Genomic DNA, 23461 nt, shown 5'->3' on the forward strand with positions numbered 1-23461 from the left:
AACTGGGGAAAAGGAGAGAAGACTTGTGGGTTGAAATGAAAATAGATTTAATGAAACCACAAAATTAATCCCAAGACAAAGTATACAAAGTTATACTTATGGCAGTCACACTAAATAGGGAAGTATTCCACGGCAGTAGGTACAGGAAGAACAGGCAAGAGCAGAAACCCAGGACACTCCATTGTAAATAGAGTGCAGTATGTAAATATTAGTGTACAGAAAATTATAAAAAGAGAATTAGCAGAGCTGTACAGTGATCAGAATATAACTTCTGAGAGCTGTGATTAGGACATAAACCTTGATGGATGTATCCCTCTATCCAGAAATCCACAGGACCCTTTGAAAATGCATTTTAATGCCATCTTGGGAGGGGAAATTTAATATCAGATGATAAAATACATTCATATTCTTTTTATTCCTTAGCATGAGCCATTTCTAAAATTCAGAAGTATGATCAAGAATAATTAATCACTTGTGCTTCAGATACTGCTGAGTGGCAATTGTGAGTGAAGAACCCTTTATAGACTCTGTACAGATGCCTAACCAGGCTTGGATTTTCAGAGCAGAAGACCTCACTGTGTACAAAAACATTTTGAGTGGCTAATTATATGGTCAGTCTAGGAAAAAGAAGCAGTATACTCTGTGGTTTCTCCTGAGTGCATCAAGCAATATGTTGATTCTGGACCTGCCAGTCTCAGCACAGAGAGCAGCAATACAGCTGACAGACCAGTTGTGAGGAGGTGACCACTGCCGCAGGGAGACCTGTGGAGCTGGTGGCTATTTAGTGAGATGTATGTGAATGTTACAGTTCCACTTTCCCACAGCCTGCCTCGTTAAGCCCACTGATTTATCTTTATTTTAACAGGTGCCCTTCTCCCCCGTTGCCTTCCCATGCATTTCAAAGAGGCAATACTTTTCACTCCCATCCTTTTCTCACATGGTTTGGAGGTACAACATCTCTTATCACCTCCAGGGCCTCACAGACGTGAAGGCCATCTAAACATTCCATTATTTTTTCCTTTCTTGGGTTCCTACAACACTCAGAATGATTTATCAAGCATTTAATTTCTAAATTATAGCGACTCATGACCTTTTCTTTTAAAGTTCCATGTTGTAAAATGTTAATATGTTTCAAGACTTCAGGCTGAAAGCATGTGTGAACCTTTCAGGAGGTGAAAAGTAAAGGAATACTTGGGTGTCAGTGAAAGCCATTGTTTAGAGTGCTGCATTGTGTGAACATACTGCAAACCACAGGGAGTGTCTTTCACCATCTTCTGCTGAAGGGGACCTACTGCTATCCTCAAAGGAGAGAATTCACAGATCAGATGTGGTGATGTGCCTACAACATCTGGAGTAGAGTGATCTGTGAAACTAAGACCTGCCAATGCTGCCCCTATCTGGTCCAAAACCAGAAGCTGACTCTTCTTGGGGATATACGGTGGAAGGACAAGAGACCATAGACCCAAGTCAGAACAAGGGAAATTCTGACTCAGTTAAAGAAAAAAATGAACTACAAACTTCTGCAAGGAAAGAATTGCTGACAGTATGGTGATAGAATATGCATAGAGGTACATTTAAATAAAGCACAAAAAGCATTTAAATAATTTCAGGAATGTTTTAAAGGTCTGGAGGATAGCAGAACATCATACTTTTGCTTGTCTAACATTTTAGAGAGGTTTCCAATGGCAAATATCATAGAATCATAGAATGGTCTGGGCCAGAGGGGACCTCCAAAGGTCATCTAGTCCAACCCCCTCTGCAGCAAGCAGGGGCATCCTCAAGTAGATCAGGCTGCCCAAAGCCCTGTCGAGCCTCACTTTGAATACCTCCGGGGAAGGGGCCCAAACCACCTCCCTGGGCAACCTGTTCCAGTGTTCCACCACCCTTATGGTAAAGTGCCTGTTCCTAATATCTAATCTAAATCTGCTTTTCTCTAGTTTGAAGCCATTGCCCCTCATCCTGTCACTGCAAGCTTTTGTAAACAGCCTCTCTCCATCCTTCTTGTAGTCCCCCTTTCAGGTACTGAAAGGCTGCTGTTAGGTCTCCCAGGAACCTCCTCTTCTCCAGGCTGAACAGCCCCAGCTCCCTCAGCCTGTCCTCATAGCAGAGGTGCTCCAACCCCTGATCATTTTCATGCCCCTCCTCTGGACCCGCTCCATCAGGTCCATGTCCTTCCTGTATTGAGGGCTCCAGACCTGGATGCAGTACTCCAGGTGAGGTCTCACCAGAGCAGAGCAAAGTGGCAGAATCACCTCTCTGGATCTGCTGGCCACACATCTGATGCAGCCCAGGATGTGACTGACCTTCTGTGCTGCAAGCACACACTGCCTGCTCATGCCCAGCTTCTCATCCCTCAGCGTCCCAATGTCCTTTTCCACAGGGCTGCTTTCTATCACTTCATCCCCTACTCTGCATTGGTAGCAAGGATTGTTCCAGCTCTCTCTTATTCTGTAAGCTATGTTAATTTAGAGCCAACCAAGCCCTGGAACTGCCAAAATTCTCCTTTGAAGATTAATTTCTGCTATCTAGTTACTTATGCTTTTATGATGGAGGAGCACACTCCCTATTTTCAAACCCCAAAAATATCTAAAAATCTATTTACAGAAGATTTACTATTTCTGCTCAAAGGCTGTATGCAATTTTTCTTTAAAATACCATTTCAGCTCTATTATTCCTACTTTATATGCTCCAAATTCAGGTACTATTTTTTTAAAAAGAGTGATTCAGGTGTGGCATTAGCATTAAAATATTCAGTTACACATTTACATGTTTGTTTATACCAAACTAGCTCTGCCATTCTCTGAAATGTGATGGCTTTCCAAGAAAGAAATACTGGTACCTTGTGATCAAGAGTATTCAAGAGGACCACAGGAATGTTTTTCACTGGAAAGAAAAATGAACAATGAAAAGTTTCTTTTATTTATCTTCTCCCACAGGAAAATACCAAGACTGTTTCAAATAATGGGAAAACTACACTTACACTTTTTATTGCCCCCCTCGTTACATCTTAATTTCTATTCCTTTTCCTTAAATTTAATGCTGATTGTGCCATCCCCCCCCATATTTCTACTTCTATGCTTTCATTCACCTATAGTCAAATGTTCTTTGAATCAATCAATAAGAATTAAAAACTGTTCTGAATTCAGGCTCACCTCCATTTTGATTCCCATTTGCTTAGCTCCAATCACAAAAGGCAAAAATGAAACCTCTCATTTTATTAGAAGTTCAACCTTTTCCTACTACTAAGGATTGCTCAAGTGGTGTGGAGGTGCTGTAGAAGCTTTCTGGATCACATTTTCATGACTTGCATTTTTTTCAGACACACCTGATTTGGTGGGGACTGGACCAAAATACCTGCATTTTAACAAATGGCAGCTGATGTCAAAATTACATACACTTCAGAGTAATGCAGAAACTATGCTTCAAACTGTTAGTGGTGGAGCAAGCAAGCAAACAAACAAATCCTTTAAAATAGAGATTTAACTAGGACTTGTTCTTTGCCACTTCAGCCTTTGTCAACCAAAGATGCTGTTCCAATGCAGAAAAAGGAAGAAACTAGAATTTCAACGCTATTTATGCATGCAAATGAAGGGAGTTTACCAAAGTGTCTTCATGATTATGTAAACTTACAGATTTCCCTGGTGCCTTTTGTGTTCAGAAGATCCTAAATAGCTTGGCTAATCTGAGTCTGAGGAACCATTTTGCCTACTAAGCACTAGCAATATTCAGGTGACTGTGGGATTAAAATTTCCTTACTGCTTACTTTATTTCTTAATGAGTTTACATTTTCAATCAACATCAATATAAACTACCTACTCTAGGAGGAACAAAGGTGAGCAAGTGCTGTTATAAAGCATGTCTTCTGAATTGCTTCATACTGGAGCGAGTGCAGAGGAGGGCAATGAAGCTGGTGAAGGGCCTGAAGATTTAATCTTATGAAGAGTGGCTGAAGGAGCTGGGGATGTTTAGTTTGAAAAAGAGGAGGCTGAGGGGAGACTGTCTACGTCTACCTGAGAGGATACTGTGGAGAGGCTGATGCTAGTCTTTTCTCCCAGGTAATTAGTGATAGAACAAGAGGGAATGGCCTCAAGCTGCAACTGGGTAGATTTAGACTGGACATTAGGGAAAATTTTTTCACTGAAAGAGTGGTCAGGCACTGGAATGTGCTGCTGAGGGAGGTGGTTGAGTCACCAACCCTAGATGTGTTTAAAGGTTGTTTGGATGTGGTGCTTGGGGATATGGTTTAGGGGTGAACTTTGTAGAGTAGGCTTATTGGTTGGACTTGGTGATCCTGAGGTTCTTTTCCAACCTGAATGTTTCTGTGATTCTGTGATAGACATCAGGTGACAGCAGTTAGAAGAGGTAGTAGTACTACAGTGTAGCACATGAAGGACACATGAATTGACTGCCTTCACAAGTGATGCTCATTTTTTTTCTCATTAGGCAGCAGATATTTTCAGAAGAAACTCAGCAGAACCCAAGGAGCATCTTTATCCCATTTAAAAATTGCCCATACGTATATTTAGCATCTTTCAATTCATATTCTTAATAATTCTTTTTAGTTGCTAGTATCCTCATTTAATCTTTGGACCAACTACTCTGCTGCCTGACCTGTTATATGAATACAGAACATCTTCTCCAAGATAGTAATCTGAAATATAGAATTAGAAATAGATCCTACATGTTATTCTATTAAAAAAAAAAAAAGCCACAGCACAGAAAAAAATGGAAATTGCTGTCAGTTGGGCAGCTCTGAACTACAAATCTGAAACATAAATACTAGTCAAACACCTCCATCTCCTCTTTATTTCAAAATCTCACACATACACATCATCTTGACCGTACTAACTTTGTGTAATAATCAGTGTGGAGGTAGGTTTACAGTGTGGGGGTTCTGTAGTGTGAAATTAATGAGCTGCATGGGATCCCTTATATTTGGGAAGCAGAAGGAAGTTCTGTGGGGAGGTGTGAAGTCTACTCATGTCAGTGGAGATGTGTTGTGTGGGCACTGAGGTGCCTTTAAGAGAGGAGTTCCATAATCTGACATTTTCTTGCTTTCAAGAGCTTTCTCTGCATGGATGTCATACTTACTCACAACCTTAACTGATTCAAAGTTCTTCTCTATGGCAATATATACGGTGTGGAGGGAAGTACTCAAAGTAAGGTTGATGAAACCAGTCATAGGTTCTGACGCCACAAGAAGCTAAATTCAGCACTAGTGTAAGAAAGCTTACAATGTACCAACCTTAACCTAGTCTGAATATGGAGCAGAAATATTCCATTAGTCACCACTGGACATGATAAAGTCCTGGCAGTGCAGTGGGACTAGAAGTGTTCAAAATCCTTTATCACCTTCTGAAAGCATGCAAAACTTATCTACTGAGGCTGGGTTGGTTTTTTGTTGTTGTGTTGTGGGTTTTGGTTGGTTGGTTGGTTTGGGATTTTTTTGTTTGTTTGGGGTTTTTGTTTGGTTGTTGGGGTTTTGTTGCTTGGTTAGTTGTTGGGGTTGTGTGTGGTTCATTTTTTGTTGTTGTGTTGTTTTGTTTTGTTTTTTAATTTGGTGTCTGTTTTCTTACAATCTTGAGCATCAACATTACTTTGGCATACAGTTCATAGCACTTCAGAATAAGTATGGGTTTATTAAGATTTCATGTGCATGACAGCAGCATGCCCAGGCAGGTCTATTGAGAGGTATATTTGTGCTTCCTAGATAGAAGTTAATGTACAATTTAAAAATTTTACTTATTTTTAAAATTGCTGAGCTTTGATGCAGGTTTTATTCTAGGTAATTTATGAACGAAATGTGAAGACGAGCAAAAAAGCTCCTAATTAGCATCATTAGTTAGTACTGTTCCTCACCTGTCATCTCAGCTTTCACTTTCTCTTTCACCCCCTTAGAAAATAAAATATTACTAGTTTCATATGAAATTATTTTTTCCTTGTTAAACTTTTTGCAAGAACTAAGGGAGAATTTTTGTGCTTTTGTGCATTTTATCTCCGTGTCTGCAGGTAAGTGTTGAACAGGCAGGCAACGCAATTTTGGGAACGTTTTGTGGAGATGTCTGTAGCATGGGTAACCCTTGCTGACAAGGAATTCCCTGACTTTTAACACTGGGTTGCAATTATACTTTGATAAATCCTTACATTTAATTATACCTTTCTCCAGTGAGAAGGATACCTTGGCTAATCCCACTTTATTATACCAGCCTGTTACTTGATTATACTGGCAACTAAATCTTTGGTTGAGGCATCGTAATGATTTCCTTTTTTATTCAGTTGTTCTCAAAGTCAGAAATATATCAACTTTTGCCTGGAGTATTCCTTGCTTGGTTTCCACCCAAAAAAAGAATTTGAAAATTGATTAGAAATTAATTTCAGAGTGTGAGCATGGGAAAAAAGACAGATGTGTCTCATTATAAAAAAAGGCACTGGTGTTATTTTGAACATCTGTACAACTGCAATGAAGAGATGTTAGAAGATGAAATGGAGTGAAAAATTGTTTTGATTTGCTTGAGCTATAGGCTTTTGAAGACAGGACTCTGCACTTGGTCAGAGCAATTTATTTTTCACTAACTGTGAGAATTTTTCATGCTGTGATGCTTTTATGGCCAATATGCTAACTGAGCCAGGGGCTGGGGAGTGGTGCGGGGGAACGACTTTTCAGCTTGGGCTGACAGAAAAACCTCTGCAAAACAGAAAATAGCTTTCAACAAAAATGATTTGGCCTTCACTGAAAACGTTCATTGAAATAAAACAAATCCAAGTGCAATCATTTTGAACCTTGACAAATAAAGAAATGTACTTTTTGGTTTGTTTTTACATTCTGCTGTTTTGGGTTTTTTTTTGTGTTGGTTGGTTAGTTTTGGTTTTTCAGGGTTTGTTTGTTTTGGGTTGTTTGTTTGTTTTTTTTTTTTTTTTTTTGCAAACTTCTAAACTACTGCTAAAAAAAAAAAAAATCTACTCTCAAATTGGAATGGGACTTCTGTATTACTTGTAATATTCCAGCCATCCAAGAAGAAGTAGTCAGGTACCTTTCTGTTTACCAAAGGCGTATGCATCTAGATCTTCCAGTGACACTGGCTACCATTTAGGAACATGGGACTGGTGATACTGGAGCACGTTTGAGAGGCATAGCAAACAAACTACTCTCTGTCAAACAAGGTACAAAATCCACCAGAGTAGGCAATTATGAAGTATCCCAGTAAAATTATATTTGGCTCAGGTAACTACAGGTTATATCCAAGGGCATGCTTTTAAAAATGGATGTAGACTCTATCACCCTTACTTCTACTGAATTTACACAGGGAAAATTCCAGTATAACTTGTAGCTTGATGTAAGTAAAGCAATTTTATTCAAAATAAGGTAGAGTTGATTAGGAGAACAGAGCAAAAGATAAAATTTTGGTCAGGATATATGAGCTGAATAACAGAATTGTTTTGATATCTGGACTTTCCCTGAATCATCTGCAAAGTAAAGTTGTGCTAATGATATGAAAATAAACGTAATCAGCACTGACTTAATTTGCTGTAACTTGATGTCAGTAATTTGTATAGCCAGGAATGTTTAGGCATTGCTAGCAGTATGCAAAGGTGTATGTAGGACATATGAGAAGTTTATAGAAGAACATAGTAAAAGAGTATTTAGGAAAAACAGTAATTGCTGGAGGAATTAAATATCTATTGCGTGAAGTGTATTGATGTTAAGGTCTGCTCTCAAAATTCATGGACAATGTTTTGTGTGTATAAGGGTACAACAATATGCTGAGAGATTGCCATGGAAGATTTGATGGGAAATAATGGCTTATATTCACAATAAAAGAACATTAAATTTACCAACAGCTCTCAAGTAAACCTAAGAACTTGAATTATTTTCAAAATATTTAGAGACTAATTAACAGATAATTAAAAACACTGACTGCCATCAATTTCAGTCTAACATAGAAACATAGAGTCATAAAACAGTTCAGGCTGGAAAGGGACCTTTAAAAATCACCTACTCCAACCTCTCTGCAATGGGCAGCGAAATCTTCATCTAGTTCAGGTTGTTCAGAGCCCTTGTTGTGTGACCTTGAAAAGCTTAAATTTTTGTTGCGCTTTGGTTTGATCTTTTGTTTGTTTGTTTAGCTTCTAGCCTCTGTAAAACTATGGGGAGTAACTCTTTCTGCTGCATTTTGTGCAAAAAATATAAATTATACAGCTGGGCTGGACCTGATTATAGGATGATGTTAATACATGCATATAAGTGCTTATAAATACCTAAATCAATATCAGTGCTTACAAATACCTAAATGGTGGGTGTCAAGAGGATGAGCTCAGACATTTTTCAGTGATGAACAGTGATAGAATGAGGGGCAACTGGCACAAACTGGAACATAGGAAGTTACACCTGAATATGTGGAAAAAATTCTGTACCACGAGGGTGATGAAGCACTGGAACAGGATGCCCAGAGAGCCTGTTGAGTCTTCTTCTCTGTGGAGATTCAATACATGCCTGGATACAGTCCTGTGCAACCTGATCTGGGTGAACCTGCTCCAGAAGTGGAAGTTAGACTACAATGATCTGCAGAGGTCCTTTCCAACCATTCTGTGATTCTGCAGTTTTCTATACAGTTTTTAATTTCATTTTGAATACGTTTTAACATTTGTTTCATTTTAAATGCACAAAGATTTTTATTCATTAATAATGTACTTTTGAAAGTATACTGAAGAAAAGGAGACTTATGATGGAACTTTGATCCAAGTTTTTGGTTTTTTAGAGATGTAATCATTTACTTTGATAAAAAAGACCAGTTATGATTTACTCTTTCCTTACTCTCGTAACATTTCCTTCCATAATACTGTATTCACTTTTTTGGCAACATAATTATTTCTCATTTTTTACAAACCCAATCATTTCACTGCTATTGATTTACTGTTTACATTTAGATTTAAATGACTGACTAATAAAAATGGAGTTATTTTACCTCTCTGAATCATGGCATCTCATACTTCAGTAAAGGATTGTTTGTGTTACAGATGGTGGGATCACTTCCTTCATTTTAACCAAAATAAACTATTAATAATTTGTCTGAAATACCTTTGCTTATTCCCCTTACATTTTTAGATACATCTACTTAATGTTCAGCACTGTAGCTTTCACACAAAAATGCCTTCCAATTCTCATCTACAACTGCAGAAAGAAAATTAAGCTATTGGGTTCTATCCATAGAACCTTTAATTGCTTAGCATGTGGGTTTTGTTCTTTTATTTAAAACACAACGTTTATGGAAGCAGAAGAATAAATTTGAATGGGGTTAGAAACTTTCAAAATTATGCCAGAGCAGTTTGGTAGAGAAAGTTAGGGCTGGCTGAAGAAGAAAAGGAAAGCAAAACACAAAAGAGAAGAAAATCAAGGTTATGAATTGTTTGTTCATAGATGTTTCCATGAATTAAATATTCTGTGTGAGGATAAACCATGACAGTTTCCCTTAAGTATTAGGTCATCTCAGGCCAATCTGGAAAGTATTGCATTCTTATTTCAATATCTTAAGCTGTTTATTCTGATTTCTTAATATTCATAACTACACCAGATGAAAGGATCAACTTTATACAAGTATTTTCAAAAATTACTCTTTCATGTCTATTATAATCAACCTAGTGTTAAGATGTACATACCACTCCTCACTATGTGTCCTTAAGAGAAGAGAATCAAAAGATTGTAGGTAAACCAGTTTCACTGCATGCAGCTACAATAAATGGCTATGAATTTTCAGGCTTCGTATTTCAGGTGGGATCTCTATACGACCAAAAAGAAGCCTTTATATCACAGTATGCTTTTTTAAATTGCCCCATAGAGTACATAAACTCTTACAAGGTTAATCTTCCTAATCACCTACAAAACATGCCTCTCATTTAAGGAACTATGACTGGAAGGTCACTAGCAGCATAGGATTTACAGGTATGACATAAAATCAGGTCCCAAATCACAACTGGATGCCACCATTCATTGGAATTCCCCAAGCCCCCTCACCTACTGTAGAAATGCATATCTGCTTTATGAATTTTTAATTCGCTGCTTTTGATTTCAGGCTTTATTACTGTTCTGACATTAGCCAAAATACTACACAAACAGGAACAGATTACTGTCCTATAGTCATCTTATTCATCTTAACTGGTTCATTTTGCAAATAGGAGATTTGCCAAATAAATCTGCATCATTACAAACATGAAGTTAATTTTTAACACACTGATGGAAAGGAAACAGCAAACTTCCCCAATACATAAAAAAAATTCCCAACAACTAATCAACCAAAAAACAATACACAAACCCTTACAGGTGATGAGGTGTAGATAAACTACTAGGTCACAATCTTTTATTTAAAATATGCCCCTCTGTCTGTGCAATATGCCACTGATTTTCATTGGAACCTTTACCTTTTATGCCTGAATCTCTGTGGGATTCTGACTATGAATAATGGCTAAGTGAATTATTGCTAGGTGGTTACAAGTATGAAGGTAACCTAGAGACCTGTATGCCATGGTGATCTGCAAGTTACTGTGCAAGATGAGGAGTGAGAAGGAGTTTATCAGTTACCTCATTCTCTGCAAATGCAGTGCCCCAAAGCCAGCAGAGAACAGAGAACTGATCTGGCAGCAAGTCCCACATCACTTTGTAGACTTCACTAAGTTTGTCAGTCTTTAAGGGCAAACCACAGCAATTGATCTCTCTCTCGAAAGACATGTAAGAGGTCTTTGATCCTAGATAAAATTTACTCTCATTGGAAGGAATGTATGTTATTATATTTGTGTTGAAAAAACTATTCCCATATTAGTTCCCTGTTTTAATTGAGTTTAGTTACATGTCCCAGATAATAATAACTGCATTAGCTCTTGGGCTATTAGACACTCTGTGTGTAATAAAGATGTGAACAATATATAAGGAGGTAAGTGTGTAATAAGGTCAGGAGAGAATGATAGAGAATAACATGAAATTACAAAAGTTTCTTAATATGTTATTTTGAATTCATATACCAGCTGGCACAAGAGGAATCCTCTCTTTTGTATATACAGCCTGAAGACTTGAGAGTTCGCAAGATCAGTCAACCATTTCTCCCCACCCTTGCCATTCATCCAGCTCCACACTCAGTTGGTAGAAACCATCATTAAAGCAGAGCTTAACGTGAACCCACTAATCCCATCAAAATTTAGGATTAGCTACTCTGCATTAACTAACTGGTGACATGGCCTCCCCTATTTGTGCAGTCTGATAATGTCTAACCTTAAGGTCTGGAACATGATGTAGAAATTATATGTAGTGTAACACTACTTACACTCTTCAAAGATTTTTCCAAAGCATCATCACCTTTGTATAAGAACCTTTCTAATTTCTGAGGAGAGAACATGTCTTGCTTCTCTTACTATGGTTGCCTTGAGCCACTTCTTATTCTTATAAAATGGATCTGGCATTGCTGAACATAAGTTTTGCAATAAACTTACAAATTATGAATAATCGATTGTGCCTTCCAGTCAAACGTGACAAGGATTTGTGTTTGAATGTACATAATACACAACACAAAACCGAATAATTATTTCATTAAGTGTTAGAACCTGATTGGTTTTGATTTTGGGATGTTTTGGGTTTTTCTGTGGTTTGTTTGTTTGTGTTTGGTTTTCAATAGTTAGGACCATTTTGAAGTTGGTTGCAAAAGCAGCACACCAACATTTAATGAATGAAAATAATTTTTTATAATGTGATCTCACTCAGGAAAAGTCAAATGGAGTTTTACCAAAATTTACAAAACATTCACTTTTGAGCAGAAAAAGAAAATTATTTTCTCCCCTAAAATTTTAAGGACTTAATGAAGAGATTTGAAATGAAGACATCTCAATCATAACATCTTTTCATTGACAATCTGCTTAATGAACTCTGAAGCCATAGAACTTACAAGGAGCATTAAATCAAGGAAGAGTCTCTAATGATTTCACAATCCCCAAATGAAGCTGTGACTTTATAAGACATGACCTTTTGTCCTTGGTAAAAGGGTTGGCAAAAGGCAGTTTAGATAATATTCCTCTAAGAAGAATGATAAAGATACAATCTCTTGATCAGACTACAGAGAACTTCACAAAGTTCCTTTCTGTTAAGAGCATACTGTTCACATGTTTCAGGTGGTCACAACAGAAATTTGGCTAATCAGAAAATTACTTTTTCCCCATAAAATTGTATGTTAGACTGGAAAAGCTAAACATGAAGGCAATGAAATTTGGATTTGCAAGAAATAAGTTTTTCTTTGACTATATATGGCACTAATAAGCGGGGATAGATTAATTAGCAGTGTTTAGGAATGTTAATTGATCTTTGCAGAATAAAAATCTCACCTCCATTTATACATATGAGGTGTCCTAACACCAAGGAAAAGAGGAAAGAATTATAGATCTCTAGGAAGACATATCTATAAATATAGATTAATGGAGGTTAAAAGAAAACCCAGGGAGGTTAGTTTAGAAAAAGAAAAGCTGGGTATAGTAAATGAAAAAAAAACAACCCAGGAGAGAAATGAGGCTGAGAAGAGCATTCACACTATATGTAAGGCTTATAAACTTTGAAAATGATGCATTGGCAGCATATGAATGGCACAGATTTTTTTATTTCCTGAATGACATTATCTCCATAAGAGATTTCCCTTGCTCCTATACCAAACAAAATACCTGTACCATTGGTTTTACGAATGCTCCACACAGTGTGCCATGAAACATCACATCAACTCCATTCTGCAGGTTTTCCAGCAATCCTCTAGGCTGTGGCTTGGAACATGCTAATTAACTACTTATTCAAAATATAATAAAATTATATGTATGGCTCAGGACATTCAGACTTTTGAAAGCCAGTTGGCTGGCTAGGATAAACTAATATATTTTGAAGACTTGGAAGCTGTACCAATTTGTACAAGCCAAGGATTTGGCCTGTAGAAGGAAGTAAGTTTATTCCATTTAATGTTCATTGTTTTGTGTTGTTTTAAAAGTGGTGAAGTGGTGACTTCTTTCTTTTTTTTTTGTAATATAATTGTGTGTTCTACAAGAACAACATGCAATCTCAAGATCAGGGCTTTTGAAATTAACTTCCAAAGATTTACATAATTTCCCTGATAAAGTCCCTGTCCCTATTACTTCAGAATGAAATCTTATAAGTCATTATAACTTTAGACACATTTGATCAAAGCCAGAAGAGAATTCTCTACCAAGCTGGAAAACTGTTGAATCTAGAGAGCTTGATAAACAAATCCCACTATAGGCAATTATGCAGATTTAACACACATCACAGAATTCAGCAGGAATAACAAGCAGTGCAGTAGAAAAAATAAGGTCAGGAAGAACTAAACTCTGTCGAGACCTAGGCTTCAAATAAAACACTCTGATAGTTTCATAGTTTTTGGTTAACACAGGTCAGTCTTGATCAAACAAATTCTGAAGTACATTCTTAAATATGCAGGCAGTCCTTATAAAGTAGATAGCCCTACAGTTAAAGTCAAGAATATGCTTTAATAGCTTGTTGCATCACTGTTCTTAGTAATATCTTGTGTTGCTTGTAAGCTTTTGGGACAATGGGGAAAAAAGAAACTGATTTACTTGTTAGCAAGTTTTCTTCCTTCAGAAGAATGAACCTCTGTTCTCACATCTTCTCACCATTTGCACACTTTTCCACACCTGCAATGTTAGAAACCACTTACCTTTATGGTCAGCCCTTCTTTTTTCATCTTCCCTTATAGTTAATGAAAAGAGAAGCTCCTTCACAGGACTATATGCAGCAGGAGTTGTGTCTGGGTGAGTTACCTTCTGGAACAGGGATTGTGCCCTCTGGCTTACACAGGTTTACTTGATTAACAGCTAACAAGGATGACCACACTTGAGTAGCTTAAGTATGCTCTTGGCACAGCTTGAAAGCTCAGTGCAAATTGTAAACTATTAAATAAAAAAGGTCAGCACTTAGCAACAAAACAATTTAACTCCTCTATCTTGAGTTATAAAATTTTATGGAATTTTATGTAGTGCAAACTTCCTGAGAACATAAAAGGACCTTTCGCATTCAGTGAGTTTGTGTAGCTACGTGGTTTTTGTTTTTAAATCTGATGAGTTTTGCTAGATTAAGTTTGATCTTTAATTGTATTTTAAAATTTTGTATGTGTGTACCTAAGCTACCATGTTGTCTAATACAAATTTTTGTACATTTGTGTAATATCTGCAGAGATCCACAATGCATTATTGTAGTTTGCAGTACCTGACACTGAGGATGTCCCCAAAAGGGGACAGAATGTTTCCTGGATAAGTTACATTGACAATTTTCTGCAAGGGAGAGTTTGAAGCTTGCCTTTCCCCCTGCTGAGAAGTTTAGCTAGAATGTGTTGATGCTTTTAGCATCTCCACCCTTCTGCTTGCTCTCACACTGATGCTAAATTTTGCTTCCTTAATTTATTTTGTCCCTAAGAAGATACAGTGCAAGTTCCCAGTCTTCCCTGACCCTCCATGACAAACACTGTTAGGAGTCCTTCCCCTTCATTTCTGGCCATGAATAGGATGGGTGGACATAACCTCCCAAAGCTCCTCTGATGCTAATCTAGGTGGAGAACTCACATCATCTTTTTTTGGCTCTTTTTATGGGAGTTGATAGAAATAATGCCTCCAAAACATATCAATTATTTAAATGTAGAAAAATATTCTCCTGATGATTTGTGCTGATACCACAGCAATCAAAAAATTTGTTTTTAATTATCAACTGGTTGGATGTTTCATTTGTTTTAGTTTATTCCCCTTGTATTGCAATCAGAACCTCAACATAGTCAGCTGTTACATTCTTAAGGTCAATGCCATGGTATCTTGGGCTCTAGTTCACGTCCTGAGTAGTTTTTGTGTCCTGAGTACAGCTGACTTTGTAGCCAAAGTGCATTTCTGTGGGTCTCCATCAAGTAAAAGTCTTGAGCAGAGGACCAGACCAGAGAGGTGCATACTTTTATGTTAATATATTTACCCACAGATAGACACAGCTCACCTCTTTCCCTTCTTACTTTAATTTCTTAAGGAACTTCAGGACTTGAAGCTTAAGAAAACAGACTGAGAAAAGCTAGATGTTAATAGGGGTATGTAGATGCTCTCCCACTACATTTTTTTCTGCTCCCTCTACATTTTTTCCCCTTTATCCACTGGACCCTTGCTTTCATTGGTACCAGGGGTCCAGAGATGCCAGCCTGCTTTCTCACTCTAATAACGTATACAGGGCTAGCTTAACAAATCCCTAAATCAATAAAATCGCTATTTTGAAGTAGAGCAAAGAAAAAAATGCTTTAGGAAAGCAAGCAATATTAGGTCTGGTCAGAAACACACAGGGGATATATATTTTTTTTTATCTTGCTTGGTGCAACTCCTGTTTTGCTGAGCTGAACCTGAACTAGTTATTGAATGGAGTGATCTTCAAAGAATATCAGAATGTCTCTTCTACATCTAATATATGTATCTCTGAATACTTTAGTCTGCAGATTGATGTAGAGCCTTCAGTAGACAGAGATAGAGAGTTTTTAAGTAGCAAATTGCTTGCATATCAAAACTCAAACTTACCTACTGAATGCAAACACTGAGTATTTAGCTATTAACCCAGTGTTCTATTTATCTACTGGCAATAGGGTCCATTTAGCCACCAATATATATAAGATTATTAGACTGGTTTGCAAGTACCATTAATGCCAAAACAAAGTCTAATATAATTAATCCATGAATCAACAAATACCATTTGGCCAGATCTACTTTCTGTCAACAAATACCATTTGACCAGATCTACTACCTATATGCTAACCACCTCCAAAATTATGTGAATGACACAATGGCTCACAGCATACCATGAAGTTTCCTTGAAACATGATTTTGCTTCCTCTTGAAAGAGAAAAAGGCCAAAATAACCCCTTTGCTGAGTTGGTTAGCACGGCTGTTCATAATTATCTCCAATTCACAATGCAGAGATTATTGGAGAGACCATTTTTTTTTTCCAAAATGTGATGCTGAAAAAGCGAAATTCTCATGGTCTGAACTTTTTGAAATGTTACAAACCCTATTACCATATAGACAGCTTTCAAATAGTGCAGTGTATCATATGGATGGATGTGACCTTTTCTAGTAAAAGCCCACATTTCTTGCATGAGAACAGGACATCCATAATTTGGAATTGTTTTTACTAAATCTGCTGCCAGACCATGGTGCTACTGAGAATCATAGCAGAATGCTAGAAAGTCAAGGTTTCTGTGACTCTGTAAGGTTACTCATGATGAAAGCTAAAGTCCAGATGAAACTGAATCTGGTCAGGGAAGTCAAAGGCAACAAGAAGGCCTTTGTCACACAGGTAACAAATAAAGACTAGAGAAAATGTGGGCCCATTACTCAATAAGATGGGGGACCTGGTTATGTAGGACATGCAAAAGGCTGAAGCACTGAATGCCGCCTTTGTCTCAGTCATTATTAGCAAGACTAGTCCTCAGGAATCCCTGGTGCCAGAGACCAAGGGGAGAGGCTGATGCAAGGAAGATGTATCCTTGGTGGGAAAGGATCAGGTCGGGGAATACTTAAGCAAACTGGATACACATAAATCCATGGGCCCTGATGGGATGCACCCACAAATGCTGAATGAGTTGGCAGACATCACTGCAAGGCAACTCTTGACAATCTATACTCAGTCATGGGATGGGAAGAAGTTACTGAAGACTGGAGGAAAGCAAATGTTAGCCCCGTCTTTAAGAAGGGGGAGAAGGACAATCCAAGGAACAACAGGGCAGTCAGTTTCACCTAAATCCCTTGCCAGATGATGGAACAGCTAGTCCTGGAAACTATTTTCAGGCAGGTTAAGGTTAAGAAAATCAATATCAGTAGTGAAGATGGCTTCACCAAGGGAAAGTCATGCTAGACCAACTTGATAAAAATTGTATGATGAGGTAGATGGCCTAGCAAATGAGAGGAGAACAGTAGATATCATGTATCTAGAATTCAGTAAGGTCTCTGATACTGTAAGATGATCATAGACAAGCTGTTGATGTATGGGCTGGATGAGCGATGGTGAAGTGAGTTGAAAAGTGGATGAAAGACAGAGGGCAGTAATCAGCAGGACAAATTCTAATTGGAGGCCAGTGGGTGCCCCAAGGGTCAATATCAGGCCCAGTTATCTTTAACATCTTTGTCAATTATCTGGATGGGATAGAATGTACTCTCAACAGGTTTGTTGATGACATAAAACTGGGTGGACTGGCCATGAAGGATCATTCTGTCATGCAGAAGGACCTTGACATCCTGAAGAAACGGGCCAACGGGAACCTCACAAAGTTCAACATGGAAAATTGCAAACCCCTGCACCTGAGGAGGGAAAACTCCCCACACCAATACATGCTGGAGGCCAATCTGTTGGAAAGCAGCTTGTCAGAAAATGGCCTGGGGGTTCTGGAGGACACCAGGTTGAACATGAACCAGCAACGGGCCCTTGCAAGAATGCTTTGTCTAATGATATTCTCCGTTAGCCAAAAACAATGCCAGCAAGTTGAGGGGAATGATCCTCCCCATGTACTCAGAACTAGCAAGGCAACAATTGGAGCACTCTCTGCAGTTCTCCTCAGTACAAGAGTGACATGGATGTACTGGACAGTGTCCTGTAAAGAGCCACTAAGATAATAAAGAGACTGGTACATCTCACATATGAGGAAAGGTTGAGAGAGCTGGGACCGTTCAGCCTGGAGAAGAGAAGTTGCAGAAGGATCTTATCAATGTATATAAATACCTGAAGGGAGGGTGTAAAGATGAGCCAGATATTTTTCAGCAATGACAGGACAAGAAGCAATGGGGACAAACTGAAACACGAGCTTCCCTCCAAACATCAGGAAACATTTTTTTCACTGTGAGGGTGACTGAGCACTGGCACAGGTTGCCCAGTAAGATTGTGGAGTGTCCATCATTGGAAACGTGCAAAAGCCATCTCAACACGGTCCTGGGCAACTGGCTTTAGATGGCCCAGCTTGAGTGGGAGATGCTGAACTAATTGACATGCAGGGGCCCCTTCCAACCTCAAGCCTTCTGTGATTCTGAAGTTAAAAGAGCAACAAATTGTATTTGAAGCAAAGTATCAATGCATTGCACTCTGACAATCTAACAGAGGCAGCAGTGGGCAGTTTTAAACTGGGAATTTTCTGCAGGTTTCTATGTGCTTTGGGCTCCTGCCAGTTTAAAAGAGTGGAACACTCCTATCAGCTTCTGAAAACATGGCTAATCCCAGAACGTACAGATCTGAGTACTGCATTTGATCATTGTTTCTGGACAAGCTTGCTGAATTTGTGCTTTTAAAAGAGAAAGAAGAGATGTTTTTATGTGAAGTTGTTTTTAAAAGACACAGCAATGGCTTGCCTTGAAAGACATTCATGGATTGTGATTATGAAAATAATAGTGAAGTTTGCTTCTCCCTTTGGTTTGTGCAGGCAAAAAAAAAAAAAATTAAAAAAATCAGCAGTGCTTGACTCTTCTTTATGAACAATCTTTTCAAATCCAGTGTTTTCTTTTTCTCCAGAGAATGGTAAATTTGCAAACTCCACATTATCACTAATGTCACATGTGAAACATTAACTTAATCCTTACAGTTAATGTCATCCTCAACTCAAGATGTGTTTGATCCAGTCACCTATAAACTTAAGCTTATCTTTCATTTACCCTCCCTTTCTTGTGGAGTTGGGTCAGGTCACAGTGTTTTGTTCCATACTGCCTGAACAGGAAAGCAGACAGATGCTTTCTGTTCCTTGTATTTCCATGGTTCCTGTATTCCCATGGCCCAAGCCAGAGCCACACATAACAGAGAAGGACCAAGGGCAGGCATTTCTCTTTGCCTGAGAGCCCTGAACAGGATTATTCTCAGTGTGACAGAATGGTGGGGGTGTTTACCTGGAATCCTCATTGTGCATTGAACATGCACATTTTGAAAGGCTTTAAATTTCTGGTTTAGAAGATTTTTCCCAAGGGACAGCTTCTTTGGTCCTCAGCTGGCTCTCTTGTCAAAGAAATATAGTAGGACACAGTATTTTACTTCAGTCTTAAGGTCAGAATTAGCTGTACATTTATTTCCCCTCCTCCCTAAATACCCATTCAAAAGCAAACACACACATAAACAAAATTGACAGGTCTGTCAATACTTTATGGCACAGCCCTCTCCTGAAAATACTGGGCACCCTTTACTTTGAGATTACTGGTAGCCTCATTAGTTATGTATTTACTTCATGCCAGTAGTTTATAATGTGAATATGTGCTTATCTCTAAAGTCTGGAAACATTTTTAAAAAGAAATCATAACCACTGCAGTAAATATTTTAAGCTTAGTGTTCTTAATTCAGACAAAATGCTGCTTATGTATTTTTATCTAGTTTCTGCTAGCTGTCATAGTTGTAAAACAGTATCTCAGAGCCCTCCAGTGTTCCCATTGCACAAGCAGACCCAGTGATTCACCCAGGCTTCTCATGAGTGTCAGGCTGCAGTTGGGCTGCACACGAAATTAGCTTACCTGCCTTTGTTGTATACCTCCATGCTCTGGTGCCAGCAGGTGGAAAGACTGCTGGCTTGATTCTCTTATATGCAATGCCAGTACCCTTTAATACTTAGAGCCACGAGGATGATTAGGGGACTTGAGCATCTCCCCTATGAAGAGAGACTGAGAGCCTGGGGCTGTTTAGTCTTCAGAAGAGAAGACTGAGAGGGGATCTGATCAATGTCTATCAATATGTGAGGGGTGGGTGTCAGGAGGAGGGGGCCAGGCTCTTTTCGGTGGTTCACAGTAATAACACAAGGAACAATAGGTTCAAACTAGAACATAGAAGATTTCACCTCAACATGAGGAGAAACTTCTTTCCAGTGAGGGTGACAGAGCCCTGGAACAGGCTGTCCAGGGGGTTGTGCAGTCTCCTTCTCTGGAGACTTTCAAAACCCACCTGGATGCATTCCTGTCAGACTATCCTAGGTGATCCTGCTTTGGCAGGGGGGTTGGACCTGATGATCTCTTGAGGTCCCCTCCAACCTCTGATACACTGTGATACTCTGATATACTGATATACTGTGATACTTCTACAGAGCCCCAAATTAAACATTAGTAAAATAATTAATAAAAATTAAAATATCAATTTTGAACACAGCAAGTGTTTTTTTGTGCCAAAGAGAGACAAGAAATCTCTAGGAAGAGAAGAATGCATGCTTGTTTCAGAATCAATGGGTTTGATAGATGTCAACAGAGTTTTGTTACTTTGCATTTAACATGGTGTGGGGCCAGGGGGTGGCTATGGGGGCACAGGCCCAGTATGGAAAGGCGGCTGTGTCTGAGGAGGTGGCAGTGTTATGTAACCACACTGACAGAGTGCGTCATAACATGTGACATGTGGCAGCAGAACAGCCTTAAATAGCTCTCATCATCTTTTCTCCTCCGGAGGTTTTGAGGAAAATTTGGTTTTCTGAGTAATGTTTTATCCTTCCTAAAATCACCTGATAATATGGCTGAGATTCCTCTAGAGGACATCTCCCGAAGTTCTTGGAGAGTTTCAGGGTAGAACAGGTGGGGAACGCAGTGTTTTAAGTCCAGACATTAAAAACATATTCCTGGGACTCTGTGATGAATACATTTTTATTAATCTTGGTGTTAAAACTGTTAAATGTCCCTTCACGACCTCTGCTGTAACATCAGCTAGGGGCCAAATTAATTCTTATTTGCACTGAAGCTATTTTTAGAAAAGTGTCTGACAATGACTAAAACTTTTCCAGTGATAGAAGATCCATTACAAAAAAAAAAAAAAAAATTAAAAAAATTAACAGTTTATTATCTTTTCTACTAAAATTTAAACTTTATTCTTGAAGGTTCAAGAACTCATCTGGATTCATCACTCATACAGGATTTTGTTGTTCGTGTGTCTACTAGACTTCAGAGACCTTATTACCGCATTTCTGTTCTTTATTCTCATACCTGCAGACTGTGAACAAATCACTGTTTATCTCTGTAACCTAAATATGTTCAGTTCATTTGCTCTTTCTCTCCAAGAGTTGTTTCTGCATTGTAATGGTTTAGTGCAAGGACTAAACTCTCCTACTCCCTCTTCCATCTCTTCTCTCCTTACCAGGAGATAAGAAAGGAAGAAAAAAAAAAAAAGAGAGAGAGGGGCAGAGGCAGAATTTTCAGTCGATTTACACAGACTATTTCACTCCCCTGCTACAAAGGTATCAGATTACATCAATACATAGAGAAAGAACAGAAGGAAAAGGGAAAGGGATACCTGTCCAAATCTGGTAAGAGGCAAAACTGCAGCTGCCTGCTCAAGGACCAGAAAAGCCAGAGGGTGTCCAGTCCCTTCTTTCCAGGGCTGTAGCGTGGCACAGCTGTGAATGCAGTAGTTGTAAATTCGTGATCTGACAGTGGAGAATATTATGTGGTTCAAACCACACAGCCACTGTGTCCTGGGACCTCCTTTCTGTAGTCATGGCTTTCATTTTTCGTTTCTGGTTAATTAATGTCGGTGTGTAACAGTACTAAAATGCAGGCTGTTGCCCATACACAGGGGACCTGCGTTCCACTGACCTATGCCTTTTGTGCTTTACCTCAGATTTTGGCATGAATCCACAGTTTCTGTTAACTGGCTTCCCTCCTGACATCCAGAAACAGACAATAACATCCCCAAAGACTAGTAAGAAGCCCAGAGATCCTGGGGCTCAGCCTAGAGCCCCTTTTCTGCCTGCAGAGCAGTGCTCCTCCTTTGCCAGAAGGAAAAAGCTGTTGTCCAATGCACCACTTCTCCACATCATTCACATCACAGACCAGCATCTAGTACTGATCCTCAACAGAAAATCTTTTTATCTCAAAGGGTGCTTTTGCAGCTGGCCTGCTAGGCATTCTCAAACACAGGCCTGTGAAAGATATTTCACTGCTGGTTAGATCCCTTCAGATGTCAGGGTTTATAAATGCCAATCTTCTTATAACGGAATTTATTAAGCTGAGACTTAGTTTTTCTCAACATCTGATGTCAGAACCCGTAGTACAAGATGGATTTCTTATCCGTGTTCAGCACTCAGCATAGCCAGGCCAAGGGCAGGGCATTGGCTGCAGTTGTCAGTAGTCTCTGGAGAGGGGGCTAGGGTGCACCAACGGTGTTTGAAATTTAGGGTGAAAGCAGGAAGGTAGAAGTCACCCCAGAAAAGTTTGCTGGTTTGCAGGCAACAGAGTCATGTGGGATACTGAGACTATGGATGGCAGCTAGGAAGAAAAAGGCAGCTGCTGGATGGGTGACATCCCTCATGAACTGAAATGTTTTAAGGGGCAGCAAATCAAGAATCAGTGACTGCAAGATGAGAGCAGAGACTGAGGCAGCTACAGAGCAGAAACAAGATTGGGCTCCCTTCCCTCCCACCCTCTTATCTTATTTCCCTTTTCTTTGAACCTGACATAAGCAACTTTCTCCAGGCGCTGCTCACAGACACCATCAAAGCTGTGCATCCAGAAGGAAAACGACTGCTAGAAACAGCCTGTAGCTAAGCTATTTTGGACAAAGAGATGTGTTTTCTATATATGCTCTGGATATTCAGCTACTTAGGGATGGTGTTTTTCTATTTCTCACTCCTTTCCTTTTCCTTAAGACTGGCTTCAACACCACAGCACTGTTTCATAGCAAACATGAGATATATAACAAAGTAAAAAGAAGGCAGTAGCCTTCTGTTTGTTACCAACCCTTCCAAACATTCCCATCACTGTCCCCCCAATTATTTGCCATTCAGCAGTTTTTTGTAAAACTTCTGTCAATACCCTACTCAGTGAATAAGAGTTCATTAAAACAACAAGAGAAGATCAATAATGATTTATAGACAGAAGACAGGGAGGTAGGAGCTAAGTTTGAATGGATAAATAGCTCTGAAAAAGAGCTACATCTGTCAGGTTCTTCAAGTGGAAATGGAAGAGCCAAATTCTCCTTGGTCACAGACATTAACCTAATGAAAATGACACAACTAGACAGCTTGCAGGTTACCAGTGGCAATGAGGAACAGGATGGAGGTACATGCTGGTTTCTTTTTTTTTTGGGTTAGGTTTTTCATTACAAGAAAACTTTTATCCTCCTCAGTATGCAAAATGGTCTTAGTGAGTTCTGAAATATGTTCCTATCAAGAGCTTTCTCCCCACTTTAGTACCTACAGGTTCTTCCTTTCAAACATTGAAATAATTCTTATTTCTGGATTCCCTTCTCATGACAAAAATACAAACTGATTTCTTCCAGCTTCTCCACACATTTTTTACTCTCCCTAATCCCTAACAGAAAATTAATTTCAGAGTATGACACATTTCCACTGTGGTATATGAATGTCATACAGAGGGCAGTGCTGCCTCTTCAAAATCTCTCCTGATTCCAAATGTTACACCACTCCTTATATTATTTTAGCAGGATTTGCTGCTTTTTAAGACA

The sequence above is a fragment of the Indicator indicator genome, chromosome 2 (genome assembly GCF_027791375.1).
Source record: "Indicator indicator isolate 239-I01 chromosome 2, UM_Iind_1.1, whole genome shotgun sequence".
In the NCBI taxonomy this organism is placed as follows: domain Eukaryota; kingdom Metazoa; phylum Chordata; class Aves; order Piciformes; family Indicatoridae; genus Indicator; species Indicator indicator.